Raw genomic sequence first — 15,251 nt, forward strand, 5'->3', positions numbered from 1 at the left:
GTTTCCAGTAGAACTGAAGATGAGACAACAGAGCAGAAATCCAAAGAGAAGGAGCAAGACCAGTCTGAAAATACTAGGAGTAGAAATAATCCCAGTAAGATTGCTTATGACGGCTGCACAGTGGGCTCTTTTCCAAATGTGCACATTCTCCCTCAACCTTCACCACCCTATTTATGGTAGATGTTATCCCCATTTTACAAATGGCAAGATGAAGGCTTGGATTGTTTATGGAAAATCACGTAGTTAGTGAGCCATGATTCTAAATCAGGGTTAGCCAACCAAACTCAAAGTTCTGGACCACTGTGTCATACTCTAAAGAAACCAGAAAAGACTCCAGATGATTCAGTCAGATCTCTGCATGTTGAATTTCTTCAGTATAACCCAAACCTACCTTCTAACTTTCTCCTGTTGCACTTCCTATCTGTTTCCTAGTGAGCCTCCACATTTGGCCAAATCTTTTAAATTTTAGCTCACATAGATTCTCCATTTTCTACTTTCATTTCCATTGCCACTGGCCTAGTTGGGGCCTGGTCACTTCTCTTTTTTATTACTGCAACAGTGCTCTAACTGATTTTCCTCCATTCAATCCCTCACTTCTGTGATACAACCTGATGCCAGAATGAATGTCCCCAAGCAAAATCAGGACACAGCCCTTCCATGGAAATCATCCAACTTCTTAAAAGGCACAGTCTCATATTAACCTCCCTTCCTGTCTTGCCTTCCACACCAGTCTTCTTATACTTGATCCAAATGATTGCCTCCCCCAAACACAAGACCATAACCTCAATCATGGATCATTTCATTCCCCAGGGCTGGGATGCCCATAGTTTCATTCTCTTCAATCAAAATCAACTTCTTCCTTCAAAGCTCAATCAGGAATCTCCTATCAAGACAGGTCTTCCTTTCCTAGGCATTCCCACATGGTCTTGCCTTTGAGATGCTTTTCTTTTATGACATAGGTTTCAGCTTGCCTGACTCATGTGCTACACTGAAAGATTCAAGGTCATCTTTATAAACAAAGTACCTACAATGATTTTCACAGGGAATTACCATCTGAAATGAACCTCAAGTGAGAATTTTCTTTTAAAGGTTTTTAAACCTTTAAATTTGTCAGTAAGGATTCTGAAATTCATTGCATTTCAGATTTTGTTTTTGTTCTTTTTTTTTTCTGGCTAAAAAGGTAGAAGTCAAATCTCTATCATCAGCTCTTGCCCTATTCTAATTTCTGTCTTCTCTAATTTTATTCTCTACTTTCTACCTATATTTTACTATTTTATGTTTCCTTTAATTTACATCATTTTCTATGGAACAAGATGGCATATAAATAAATAGTTGTATAAATAAAGACTAGATTGTTTAGTAATGACTGCCAACTTGAATTGAAAGTAAGATCCTATTGGGGGGAAAAGTGGAGAACTCAGCCTAAGTTTGTTACAGTTTCTGTCCATAGTCGAAATGGAAGGATACAGGACTAAAACAAGAAAGCAATGTGCTCTCTCAGACTCAAAGGGTGCTACAGTGAAAAATAGGGGTGGGTGGGGGCTTTAGTGAAAGTGAAAGTGTAAGTCGCTCAGTTGTGTCCGACTCTGCCAATTCTCTAGGCTAGAATACTGGAGTGGGTAGCCTTTCCCTTCTCCAGGGGATCTTCCCAACCCTGGGATCAAACCCAGGTCTCCCGCATTGTAGGCGGATTCTTTATCAGATGAGCCACAAGGGGGCTTTAGTACTCTGAAGCTATAGCCTTAAGCACTGAAGTCCAGATATTAAACAAATATCCAACAGAGAATTATCTAAGAATTTTTTATTTACCTTTGACTTCCCAAATCCAGTCCCAACCATAAGTGACTGCTTGTTGTACATGGCACAGGAGTTGAAGAAAACTATACTAGAGATTGGAGAAATTGCAGGAAAGCTGGTTATTTGGAGGAACCCTCTTTGATGCAAAAATCCCTCCCTACTCATTTCTCATTTCATTTGAGTGTAACTACTGACCTCAAGGAGAAATGAAAACCAGTGGAAGCGGCTAGAAATAAAAGGGGCAGACTGCAGTGGCCCCTGGTTCATAGGAGTTACTAATCCATTCAGCTAAGACAGAGAGAAAACCAGGGCTGAAGCCAGGGGGCCATCCAGGTTCCAACATTTTGTCCCTATAACTTACTAGCCAGGTGAGTTTGGAAAAATCATCCACCTGTCCAAGCCTCAGTTTTCTCTATCCTAAAATGGGAATAGCTATGCCTTCCTTACAGGGTACTTTGAGGATCAAATGAAATGATGTGAATTTGCTTTATAAACTTGATTGACAAGACTGTTATTTTCATTTCAACAAATTTTTATTGAGAGAATGGCACAGGAGCATAGATGACAGACTCCAAAACCACAAGGCCTAGGATTTAAATTCCAGTTCTGTCACTTCCTAGTTTTATGCCCATGGACATGTTACTGATCTCTCCAAGGCTCAGTTTTCTCATTTGTAAACGGGATAAGAGTGACTATCTGATAGGTGCACCATGAGGAGTAAATGAGTTAATTTTATCTAAAGAAGTATCTGGCATATCATAAATGTTATACATGTTTCATGAATATATTGACTGTGAATATCCCATAAGCCAAGTACTATGCTATATGATGTAGGTGCACCCCCATCTCCCTCTCGCCGACCCCCCAACCCTGCCACACACCACACACAGTAACAAGGAATTCTGTCAGACCCACACACCCAGACCCTAACCAATGACCCAAGCAAATGGAGATAAATTATAAACTTCTCAGGGCAGAAAATCAGGTGATAACCTCAACAGGGGGTTTATAGCTGGAATTCTCCTGAATTTCAAATTTCAAATTTTCATCCTGTCCTATTGTCACTTAGTTAATTTGTAGTCTCTCTCCATAACTTGCTCTGATTAATTTATGCTTGTGAAATGTTCAAGCAGTTTTTTTAATACCATTTTTAAATGAACTATTATTATGACAGCTGTGGAGAAATTTTACTTTGGTGTTGAGAAATGTTTTATACACACCTTTCAGCTTGCCCACGTTCAGGGATGACATGAAATGCAGGAAGTACAAAAAAATCACTTTATTGGATGAAACTTTTACAAGGTCTCTCACCCATCTTTGTGAGTTTTGTAGCTTTTTTGGTTTTGTTTGTATGTTTATTTTAAGTTGAACATTAAAACAGGAGAAGAACATCTTTTCCCTCTTCCTGTTTACCCGGCATGGAGGAGGTAACCTGATAAAACTTCAGTGAGGCCAAGTAAATTTTGTCACTCTTGGATAATTCATTTTATAATTAATCAAGAGTTTTATTTGAGGATGATTAGAGTCCAGCCATATTCCAATTTTGACATTCTAAAAATATTATCCCATGATTGACTACTCTTTTGAAGTGCACAGAAAAGTTGTTCAACTCGTTACCAAGCTCCAAAAATCCTCTGTTGACACAGAGGGAAACCTCTAATTACATGAGTCACTGCAGTTTTACAACTGAATAAACTGTTAACTAAGTTGGGAAAATTATCATCAAGATGATAAAGATCATTTGGAACTCAATGCCAAAGCACTCTTGACTTATACTTTTCAGAGAATGACCACCTGTAAAGAGATTGATGTCTGGGAGATTAAAGGTGAAATCTAATATGATTTCCCAGGTCTCAATAGGCTGCTTTATACTGACTAAAAGGAAAAAGAATTTCCTGGGCATGTCCCTTTAGTGTTTTGGTCCTACAAGTATGTATGAGAATCCATTCTGTAAGTCATTGTGCTAGCATGTTATAAAGATGATTGGCCCTTTGGCTTGTGATATAGTTTGGCCATACATACTCAATTTTCCACTACTCTTTTGTTCATTCTTTTCCTTCAAAGTTTACATTTGTATAGCTTCCTTAATCCTGATTTCTTAAAGGCATGGACTCAGCCTTTTGATATATTAAATGCTATGCATACAAGTATTGTTATCTGTGGAAAAAATCAGGAAAAGGATACACTGGACTTCCTTACAACTGTGATCACCTGCTTTTGTCCTCCACTGATCTCCAGGGCTGTCTAATTCACACAATTGACGGACTGCCTGATAACCTCGTCTTCTTTCACCATGAGCCACTGAGCAAAGCTGGAGGGCCTGCTACAATATTAGGAATCATCCCTTTCTTACAAACTCAGAGAGAGAAGAAAACCAATGGAACAAGCTTGGGCCCCAGACCTTACTCTCATTCCTTCTTAATTTCTGGGGAGTTAACATTCTCAAGGACCCTTTTCACACCTAGGGTGCTTCCACACTCTACCTGCTTAACATGGAATTTAATAAGCCATTTAGTTATCCTTTCAAGAGGGTATAGCACATTCATTCAGTAGAGTATTTCTGCACATATTAAAATTGGTTGTGAGTACTAAAATTCAAGGCCTTGACTGAAAAAAATTTTCCTTTTTCCCAGCTGTTCAATGTAGGAGTATTTCAGTACTGAAGGGAAACACAGAGAAGCTGCCAAACATACTCTGTTCATGTGTCTCCTTCTTCCACACAATGTATTACCCTGAGTTACTGACTGTGGAAAGAAGCCCATGCTTCACTGAAGCAGTTATGCTCCCATAAGTTTCTAGCCTACAGAATGTATAAATTCACATAATAATCACAGCATAGCAGCACTAGAGAAGAGCTTACAGTCTTCCTGCTTGAAGTCAGGATAAGTGAAGTGATTTGTCCAAGGTCACATCACTAGTTAGTACTAGAGCCTGGAATAGTGAGAGCCCAGTTCTGGCTTCCCAGTCCAATGCTAATTCTCACTATATTTCCTAAGACATATTTGTTTTCTTCCAAAATCCATCCAAACAGCATTTGCTAGAGTTGTAGAAATGCCTATGAGAAGCTGACTCTGCAAAGCCAAAGGGCAAATACTAAATACAGAGCCAATCCATCTTGAACTGCTTGGGAAGATCTGTGGGTCAAGAGGCAAGATCATGGCAGGCAGCCCTGCTTTAAAGGATTCTAGGCAGCTGGTAACGGAGACCTCCTGTTTAATAAAATGACATCCTCTTGTCATCCTGCAGGAAAGCCCCCTGGATAGCCCTGGTACTTAACTAACCAAATATCTACTCATTAACACCTTCTTTATTTCTGAATGGGTAGTCATTTTAATGGGAGACATAAATAGGGACATATTAGTCATGGCCTTTTCTCCAGAGTTTGATACTTCTAAAGCAAGACAATTGTGTTTTAAATAACATGTTTAAATTATGGAGCCTTGCATATAACAGGTTAAAAAAGACACCTGCTATATTGAATATATATATACTTTGGCCACCTGATGCAAAGAGCCAATCCATTGGAAAAGACCCTGATGCTGGGAAAGACTGAAGGCAGGATGGGAAGGGGGTGACAGAGGATGAGGTGGCATTACCAACTCAATGGACATGAGTCTGAGCAAATTCCAGGAGACAGTAAAGGACAAGGAAGCCTGGCATGCTGCAGTCCGTAAGAATCAGACATGACTTAGCGACTGAACAACAACAACGTATTGAACATATAGTCTTCTAATTCCAAAGATATTTTGTCAAAACAAATTCATTGTTTTAAAATCATGGTTACAATAAAAAAATAGGCAGAAGACCTAAAGAAGACATACAGATGGCCAACAGGCACATGAAATAGTTGTTCAACATCACTAATTAATAGAGAAATGAAAATCAAAACTATAATGATATATCACCTCATACCTGTCAGAATTGCTATTGAAAAATTCACAAACAATAAATGCTGGAGAGGGTATGGAGAGAAGGGAACCCTCCTACACTGTTGCTGGGAATGTAAATTGTTACAGCCACTATGGAGAGCAGCCACTATGGAAAACTAAAAATAGAGCTACCATATGACCCTGCCATCTCACTCCTGGGCATATACCCAGAGAAAAACATGATCCAAAAGGATACACACACCTCAGCGTTCACAGAAGCACTATTTACAATAGCCAAGACATGGAATGCCCCTAAATGTCTAATGCTCCTCAACAGAGGAATGGATAAAGAAGATGTGGTACATATATTCAGTGGAATATTACTCAGCCACTAAAAAAAATGATCTAATGCCATTTGCAGCAACATGGATGGACCTAGAGATTGTCATGTTGAGTGAAGTCAGTCAGACAGAGGAGAAATATCGTATGACATCCCTTATATGTGGAATCTAAAAAGAAATGATACAAATCAGCCTAATTACAAAACAGAAAGAGACTCACAGACTGAGAAAACAGACTCATGGTTGTTGAGGGCAAAGAGATAGTAATGGAGTTTGGGATGGACATGTTCACACCACTATAAACAAAATGGATAACTAACAAAGACCTAACATCTAGCCTATGGAACTTTGCTCAATGTTATATGGCAGCCTGGATGGGATGAGAATTTGGGGGAGAATGGAAACGTGTATACATATGGCTGAATTACTTTGTTGTTCACCTGAAACTATCGTGACACTATTAATTGGCCATACCCCAATATGAAATAGTTTTTTTTAAATAGAATAAAATCATGGTTAGATTTCTAAATTAATCTCCAAAGTCTATTTCAAAAACAAAGTATTACAACATGCTACAATGAAAATGGAAGACATCTCCACTGATGGTATATCACCAGATAAGGACAGTCTGAAAACAAGAAGTCTTTTCCTAAACTCTTAAAATGCTAGCAAATGAAAAAAAGATTCAGTGAATAAGGATATGGAAAGTGAAAGTGAAAGTCGCTCCATTGTGTCTGACTCTTTGTGACCCCATGGACTATACAGTTCATGGAACTCTCTAGGCCAGATACTGGATTGGGTAGCCTTTTCCTTCTCCAGGGGATCTTCCCAACCCAGGGATCGAACCCAGGTCTCTGATATTGTAGGCGGATTGTTTACCAGCTGAGCCACAAGAGAAGCCCAAGAATACTAGAGTGGGTAGCCTATCCCTTCTCCAGCGGATCTTCCTGACCCAGGAATCGAACTGGGGTCTCCTGCATTACAGGTGGATTCTTTACCAACTGAGCTATCTGGGAAGCCCCAAGGGTGTGGAAGGCATGTGAAATTTCTGAATAGAAATTCTGAGTATTTCTGAGGACTATGAAGGTTGATTACAATAATAGAGTACTTTCAATGGAACTATGTGGGCTGTGACTTATGAAAGATGGAAAAAGGAAAAAACCATGAGAAGATGAAAAGAGATAAAGTCTAGTGAAGTTTGATAGATAGTTCCCAGTCTGTCACTGGGTGTTACTACTGACTTGGGACAGGTGAGCCACTGCGCCTCAGGTAAAAGGGTTGTAACGACACGGTCATCAGAAGTGGTTCTCAAAGGTGGTTCCTGTCAGCAGTATCAAGACTACTTGGGAATTTTTCAGAAATGCAAAACATCAGGCTCCACCCCAGACCTAATGAATCAGAAAGGTTTCTTTTTCAACATCTAGCCCTCCAAGTGATTCTTATGCAAGCTAAAGTTTGAGAACTACTCACCAGTAATGTGGAATGAATAACAGCAAGAAGATGTTCATTAGGCAGGATATTTGCAAATCAGGCAGTTTGGCCATATCTCACTAGTGACTGTACTGTAAAGGATTGGTTCTCAAATTTGCCTGCATGTTGAAGTCCCTGAGAAGCTTTAAAAAACACCCTGATGGTCTGGTTCCACCCCAGAGATTCTGACTTCATTGACACGAAGGTGTGGCCAGGGCATCAGGATTTTTACACAATCCCCAGGTGATTCTAATATGTAACATTTGGAAAACAGTGGTGGAAAGCAATTCAATCATATTATTCACTCAGTTTGTTAATAAAAACACCTTATTCTAGACCTCCTCTTGGGTACATGGTTTAACTTGTGCTTTATAACGTACGTATCATTGGGAAACCATGATCAGTTGGGGTCTGCTTCCCATAGGCCAATAGTTCTCAACAAGGGGCAATTTTGTCCACTCAAGGATGTCTGGCAATGTCTAGAGACATTCGTTGTCAAAACAAGAGTGGAGAAAGTTCACTCCTGAAATCTAGTGAAAAGAGAAGGCAAGCCGTCACAGCAAAGAGCGACCTGGCTTCGAATGTTGTTAGTGCTGCTTCTGAGAAACCGTGCTACTGACAAAGCAGCTATCCTCTATTTTAACTCTGGTACCTGAGACTGGATAGAAGAAAGGATGGGCTTGCTTCACAGGCACAGACACTTTGGCTTACTTCAGCCCTACCAGAGTCCCCTTTCTGTGTGAAGTTATCAGGTGCCTGCTCAGTTACTAATAAAAATAATGCTTCATTTTCCATTCAGATATGGTTCTTATTGCATACATTCTGTTGGCCAGAATCCCCAGAGGCAAGAAAGGATAAGTGGAAGGATTTAGGTACCCAAATCCTTTGCTCTAGCAATTCCCATGACTAGCCTTGACTTTTCATTTGCAACTGTGCACGTTTTTTTAACTTATCAAGCTGAAGAATAGGCAGAATAGAGAAGTGAAATGGGAACAGGGTCATATTCAGCCAAACATAAACTCGACCTGTGCTCTCTGCATTCAGATGCTGGGAGCTGCTGATGGTTAACCCTTGAGTACATAAGACATGTCTGCTGCTGAGAACAAACTCCGCTACAGAGCCCTACACTTATTCATCTGTGTTTATTCTGGCTTAAAAAATCAGAAGAGCATAAAATCTTTTACCATCTACTGTGTTTTACCCCAAATCTTCAATACCCACAGTTTCAAAGATTTCCACACTGACTCAGAGCAATTCATGTCAGCCCAGGTGCTTAAAGTTCCAGGTTGAAACATTTGGTTAATTAACATCATGCTGCAAACACTCAAACTCACTTCAGCTGCCACTAGAACAGAACAAAACTCCCAAAAACAAAAACTGTGGGGAAATACAAACAAATGGCGGTATTCTGTGAAAAACAATGTATGATTTCAGCGACAATAAAAGCAGTAAGAGCTTTCTTGAATTAATATCATGTTCCTAAAAAACAATTTTCCAAAGTAAATTATATTGAATTTGAGTGAAGACTTCAAAGTACACATATTTATAAGGAGAATGCAGCTATGTGCGGGATGCCAAACCATTACCACTTTCTTGAAAAGAAAAAAGGTGCAATGAAAAAGCAGGGCAAACCCCAAGAGTGGCAATCTTGGAAATGTCCAAAGAAATAGCCATTCTTCTATTGAAAACCCAAAATGGCTTTTCTCCCCTCGTTTCAGAGCCACAATGCTCTCAGCTATGGTTCTCTTTAGCCCCCTCCACTTCCCACAGCCCCACTCAAGGTCCCAGTTTAATGCCTATATTTTAATTCTTTTAAACATTCACTTGTGCCTTTCTTCCCAGTCATTTTCAGAAAAACCCACTTCTTTTGGAAAGAGGCCTGAGGAGGTTCTGTCAGAATTAATTTTTTTTAAGTATTAATATACACTGTAGAGTGTTAAGAAATAAATGCAGTTCTCTTAGTTTTGAGGCAGGGGTCAGAGTGAAGTTCATTGAGTATTTGATGTATTTTCTTCTTTTCCAAGTGCTAAGGAAGGTGGGAGGTGAGAGGGGAGCAGTTCTGGCTTAGCCTTGGTTGGACCCCCAGGTGGTGTTTGGGTGTGACTGGTCTGATGTGACTGTAAGGCTGACAGCTCTGCGAGAGTGAGTGTGCAGGAAGGGTTCTCGCATCAGACCCCAAGGGTAGAGACAAGTTCAGTCTCAAACAGTGCCTCAGCTGTTAGAGGGCTGGGAGGATACTGCTTGAATACAGTATTTTGTGTATTACTCAGACTACTCCCAGGAAAACCTTCTCACCCCACAAATCCTGGCAGCCATGGGCTTGTAAATAAAGCCCAAAGTAACAAATGCAAAGACCTATTTGCCCACTGTGTCTGAGCTATTGGGAACTGACACACCTCTTAAGGAGAACATAATCAAGAAACACAAAAGGGGGAAGAGAACAACATTCAAGACAAAAACAATATGCTGCTTCGATTCATCTGTGGTTCCACAAATCCAATAAAAATTCGGTAGGTAGAGAACTGGCAAAGACTCTCTCCTTAACCAAATGTTACACAGGTTCCTTTGAGTCCTCCTTCAACTAGGCTTCATCCTTGGGTCCTGTCTTCAGCTTGTCTAGTCCAGTTGTAGCAAGAATCCTGCTAAGTCATTTAAGCAAGAAACCCCCTACCCCTGAGGTCTCCTTTTAGTAATTTCCATCCACTGACCTGCTCATCCTGCTCCTTGGATATGAATTTCCATGTGTCTTTGTATCTAAAATTGTGCCAGTTCTATATTGGAGTCTCTTTCCCACTATTACAATAGTTACTGAGTAAAATCATTCTTCACCACTTTAACTTATATCAGGATCCGGTACCCAGAGAAGCTGGGAGACCTCCTAGGGATGCCTGACAGAAAGGACATGAGAAAACATTTTGATCTACTCAAGAGGACAATGCACAGGAGAATGAAGCTCCTCCAGCAGAATGAAGAATGAAGTCTTTGAAACAATGCGTAGCTCCAAACTACCTACATCCTAGTGCCAAGTTCTACAAAACAAAGTATTTATTTATGCAGGTGAGTATATGGATCTGCCCAAAGACTGGGGGAGACATTAAACAATCTTTGCCCCTCTCCCTTAGGAACAGCACCTAGTCTTTTTCTTGTGTCTCAGTGGTCTCCCTGTGGGTTTCCATTTTCTGAGCTCCTGTTTGCCTGCTTCTATGCCCATTTTTAGTTAGGAAAGAAATGTCTTTTCAGAGAATTCTGATTGGCCCATTTCACCCTTGAGTGGGAAGAGCTTTTTGCTGGCCAGCCCACTGATTGCTGTCTTTGGATCCCTCAGGCACCCGTCACCCAGTCAGCCACGTCTGAGCCTGGATCAAGTGGAGTGAAACACGGTGATACAGAAGGTGAGCAGTTATCCTCAGAAAGAGACTGTGGGCATGAATGACAAGTTATTGCTCATGATAACTGTTACAGAGTTAGAGAATTAGCAAGTTTTCCCATATCTGATTGAAAAGAAAAGCAAAAACCTGAGAAATATTCAGTTCTACTAGGACAAATATAGATTATTTATTATTTCTTGAAGTCTATGGTGAGATCTGTTCCTAAATTATTCCAGACAACATCTTAAAAGTCCTCCTGAAAAAAAAAAGTCCTCCTGGACAAGAGAATGGGTAAGAAACAGCCCCCAAAATGCCAAGAGTGAGGCAAAAGTTTGACCAAGTCAAAAACATGGTAAAAACAAAAAAACAAATATATGGGTAAATGCAAATTCCAAAGAGTTAATAAACTGTAGCACAGAATTAAAACATAAAGTGAAGAAAGATAAACTAAGCCTGAGGTTAGCTCTAGGAAAGGAAGGAAGGAGGGGAGGGAAGGGGGGAAGGAGAGGAGGAAGGAAGGCAGGCAGGAAGGGAGGGAGGCAGGGAAGGTGGGAGGGAGGCAGGAAGGAAAGGAGGAAGGAAGCGGGCAGAAGGGAGTTGAGCCTGTCCTCGGCATAGTGCTGGGGTGGAGATTCAGTGAATTACTGCTGCCATAGCAAACTCCAGATAGCAGAGTCCCTAGAGTTGATGCTGATTTTCCAGTTCTAGGTTCTGGCCGTTTTTGATTCAACTTTCTAATTCCAAAGATCCATTTTTGCTATTATTGCCACCTGCAGCCTTATACCTAGCTCTATTACTTGAAGAATCCCACTTATGAAAGAAATCTATACACACACTGGGCCTCGTGCATTTAACATAAGTAGAAAGTGGCATAAAGACGAACTGTTCTGGACATTTTCTGCTATAAAAATGATTTTTTTTCTTTTGTACATATAATGTAATAATTCAACAAAAGAAGAAATTTTGGTCTCAACAGTCAAGGCCTGGAAAAAATCAGACAACAGGCTTAAGATGAAATTAAACATAGCATCAGAATCACAGCCTAGATATTATGAGTCCTCACAAAAGAAATCTCTTTGAATAACTGTGGAAAATACAAGATGGGCCAACAACTGGGGAACTGGCAAATGTCATTCATGGTTTCAAACTAAAGTATAAGATAGATTCAAAAAACTGTATAGAGGTCACCTTGGGAGAGAGCTTGGGAAAAATCTGAAATGGTTTATTAAAAGGAATTGTTCATGAGAAGCCAGAAAGAGAAGCTGCAATCACCAGAAGGCCGCAAAATGTTACCCAGAATCGGCCAGATCTGCCTAAGCATTTTTTCCCTTTGATTACACCAAAATGTGGACTTCAACAATGCATTTTACAGGGTCTCTTATGATATTATACATTATGCGGGGAGGGGAGGATGTGAAACTTGTCATAAACACAAACCATTCCCAAAGTTGACACCCATCACGAGAGGTTTCCAGTCACTTGCCATAGAATTCTATCCTTGCCCCATCTAGCTGAACATTTTCATATGAAGTTGAATAAATACAGTAATAATAATAATAAAGGGATACTCATAAAGTCCTGGGGCTTCCCTAGTAGCTCAGATTTTAAAGCATTTGGCTGCAATGCAGGAGGCCCTGGTTCGATTCCTGGAGAAGGAAATGGCTACCCATTCCAGTATTCTTACCTGGAGAATTCCGTGGACAGAGTCTTGTGGGCTACAGTCCATAGGGTTGCAAAGAGCTGGATACAAATGAGCAACTCTCACCCCCCACCCCCCCACCACATACACAAAATCCTTAGATGCTACAGAGCTGAGAAATGTATCAGATACATCGAAACTAGAGAGGTTTGACAGGTGTTGAGAGATGAATAGGATGTAACATTTTCTACTTGGGTCTAAGTAAGCAATTACATAAGTAGAGGCTGAGGGATACCCAGGTTAAGTGACAGTAAAGACTATATTTTTGGGAAAATACTATGTTTTCAAAAATGGAATGCTAAACAAGATTCAGTGATGGGACAAGATCATCAATAACGCTAATAAGTTGTGTTTAATGTGCATATGGCTTCTGAGATTACAGAGGCAAAAGACCCTTTCTACTCTGGACCATAGCTGAAATATGCCTTTCAGTTGCAGTGATACATTTTTAAAGTAATGTACATTCACTGGAAAATAGAGGATAGTTACTAGGATAATAAAGGAACCCTAAATCCTATCATATGAGGAATGATAAAATGGGTGTGTGCATATATAAGAGAGGCAATACATTGTCTAGGCATCTCCAAGGGAGAACTTAGCTATAAAGCTGTAGAAGATATTTTAGCTCATTTGAAAAAGGACTAGGCTGCCATGGCAGATACTGGAACCAAACCACTAAGTTACACAGGAGGGTCAACCTTAAATGGGTGGCTGGATGAGGTAATCCAGTAAGGTCTTTTTAATCGTGAGCCTATGCTTTTTTAAAAAAAAATACTACTTTTTAAGTCTTATATTCCTTTTCAATCATGTCATTTCACAAAATAAACTATTGCTCCCAATTACAAACTGTCTTAAATCCACATCCTTAGACCTACCATTAAAAGACCTCTACCAGATGGCTTCATTTGCCTTTCATTTTAGTTTCACAAATATTTATTGATGACCTACTATAATGTGGACACTATTCTAGGAGCTCAGGATATAAAATCACCAATGTTCTTTGGCCTCAAGGAGCTCACAATAAAAGGGGAGAAAGAATTTGAACATAATGCTATCAAAGTGAAGAGACAGAGTGGGTTCAGCATGCTACATCACTAGAGCACAGAAGAGGAGTCCAGTAGCTAAGCCAAGAAGACCTTATGAAAGACTCACGCTGGCAATATAACTCTAGAGCCACATCCTGGACCTTCCTATATACTCTTTCTGTTACGTATTAGAAAAGTAGCTCCAAGTAGTGTAGACAAGGTCAGTGAACTACTATGAGATGAACTCTGCTGGGATAGAAGGGGTATGGGCAGAACCCTACTTTCCCAAACCTACATATCCAAGAAGGGATTTCCAAGGTCCTCCTTAGGAGACAGATTTTCTGTTTAAGGCTTCTGGTCTACCTAGCCATTCCTTAAGGAAGGAGATTGTGATTAACAGCAAAGAAACTCTGACATCCACTGGATCCAGTTAACTGGGGAGTTATCTATACCCTCCACAACCAGCTGCTATGCAGTAGACCCAGGAAAGTCTTTGTTTGCTAGTTCCAATTTTTCCAGCAGTCTCCAGATGAGAAGTCTAGGTAACACTCAAAATTTAGGCAGTATGGTAAGGGACAGCACAGTGTTCTGCGATCTAACCCATGAGCAGAAAACCCTAAATTAAACAGATACTTTGTCCTATTTACTGCAGTTATGTGTGTTCATGCTGAATTTAGCCAAACCCTGAAGAAGAGGGATGAGTGGTAACATTTGAGCATCAAACCCTACTCTGACTCTCTAGCAGATTCTATCATACAAGGCATGTTAGAGTTAAACATAATACAATAGTTAAGTTGAACCATGGAAAGCAAAAGGTATTTTTTAACTCTGAATGATGTTCATGAGGATCAAGAAAAGAAAACATATTGAGCAGAAGATATAAAGGTACAAATCAAGCTGTGAGATGGTTCATGCACTACAAGGGATCCTGCTGAAAACTTATTCCCCTGTGGCTCTATTTAAACAGTCCACCTTAAATGCTGATATTATACAGGGCTATCGTATAGTCACACCATGGCTCAGCGTGTGCATAATATAATAAAAACCATTCTCATAAATAGAAAAAAAAGTTAACTTGCACAGTGAGAAACAGCTTGCTTAACTACATCATAGTATTCAACTATGTGCTTATTTTTAAATTGCCTTAAACCACTCAGAAGGCAATGACCTAATCAAGAAAGAAGCATCTCTTCATGGAGCACATGAAAGCACCATTTAAGATCAGGATTAAAAGATGGCAGCATCTCTTACAACACTGAAGATCTCTCTGTGGCAACCAGATGTCCCAACTGCAAACTTCCTTAATAAATTCACCCCTCTCCAATACTTTCCCCTTTTATCCACCCACTATGCAACCAGGCCTAGCCTGTACACACTTTAGGACCCCTACACAAACACCTTACCAACAACTTTGTGACTTCCAATATTTCAACTCTTTCCTGGAAATATGGAAAGTAGTTCTCCTAAAAAAAAAAAAAAAGCATCTCTGGAGAGTCAGTGACTTTACTGCATCCTTTTACTTTGAAATAGTCACCAACAAGCAGTAAGATGAGTTCAGAGCAAGCAAGGACTCAAAATAGTTTTGTGTTCCTGATGTAGTCAGCAGACCTCTATTGTACCGAATATCATAGGCATAGAGATTGCTGAGGACAAATGGATGGGTTCTAATCAGGTAGCAATTC

At 40.0% G+C, this 15,251-nt stretch overlaps 1 protein-coding gene across 6 annotated transcripts in view; it reads right to left on the reverse strand.

Moving 5' to 3' along the window:
- The window catches only part of GLIS3 (GLIS family zinc finger 3), a 540,750-nt gene that overhangs the window by 222,234 nt on the left and 303,265 nt on the right, over positions 1-15,251 (reverse strand). The gene's annotated exons all lie outside the window — the stretch shown is intronic.

Source organism: Odocoileus virginianus, chromosome 18 (assembly GCF_023699985.2).
Source record: "Odocoileus virginianus isolate 20LAN1187 ecotype Illinois chromosome 18, Ovbor_1.2, whole genome shotgun sequence".
NCBI lineage: Eukaryota > Metazoa > Chordata > Mammalia > Artiodactyla > Cervidae > Odocoileus > Odocoileus virginianus.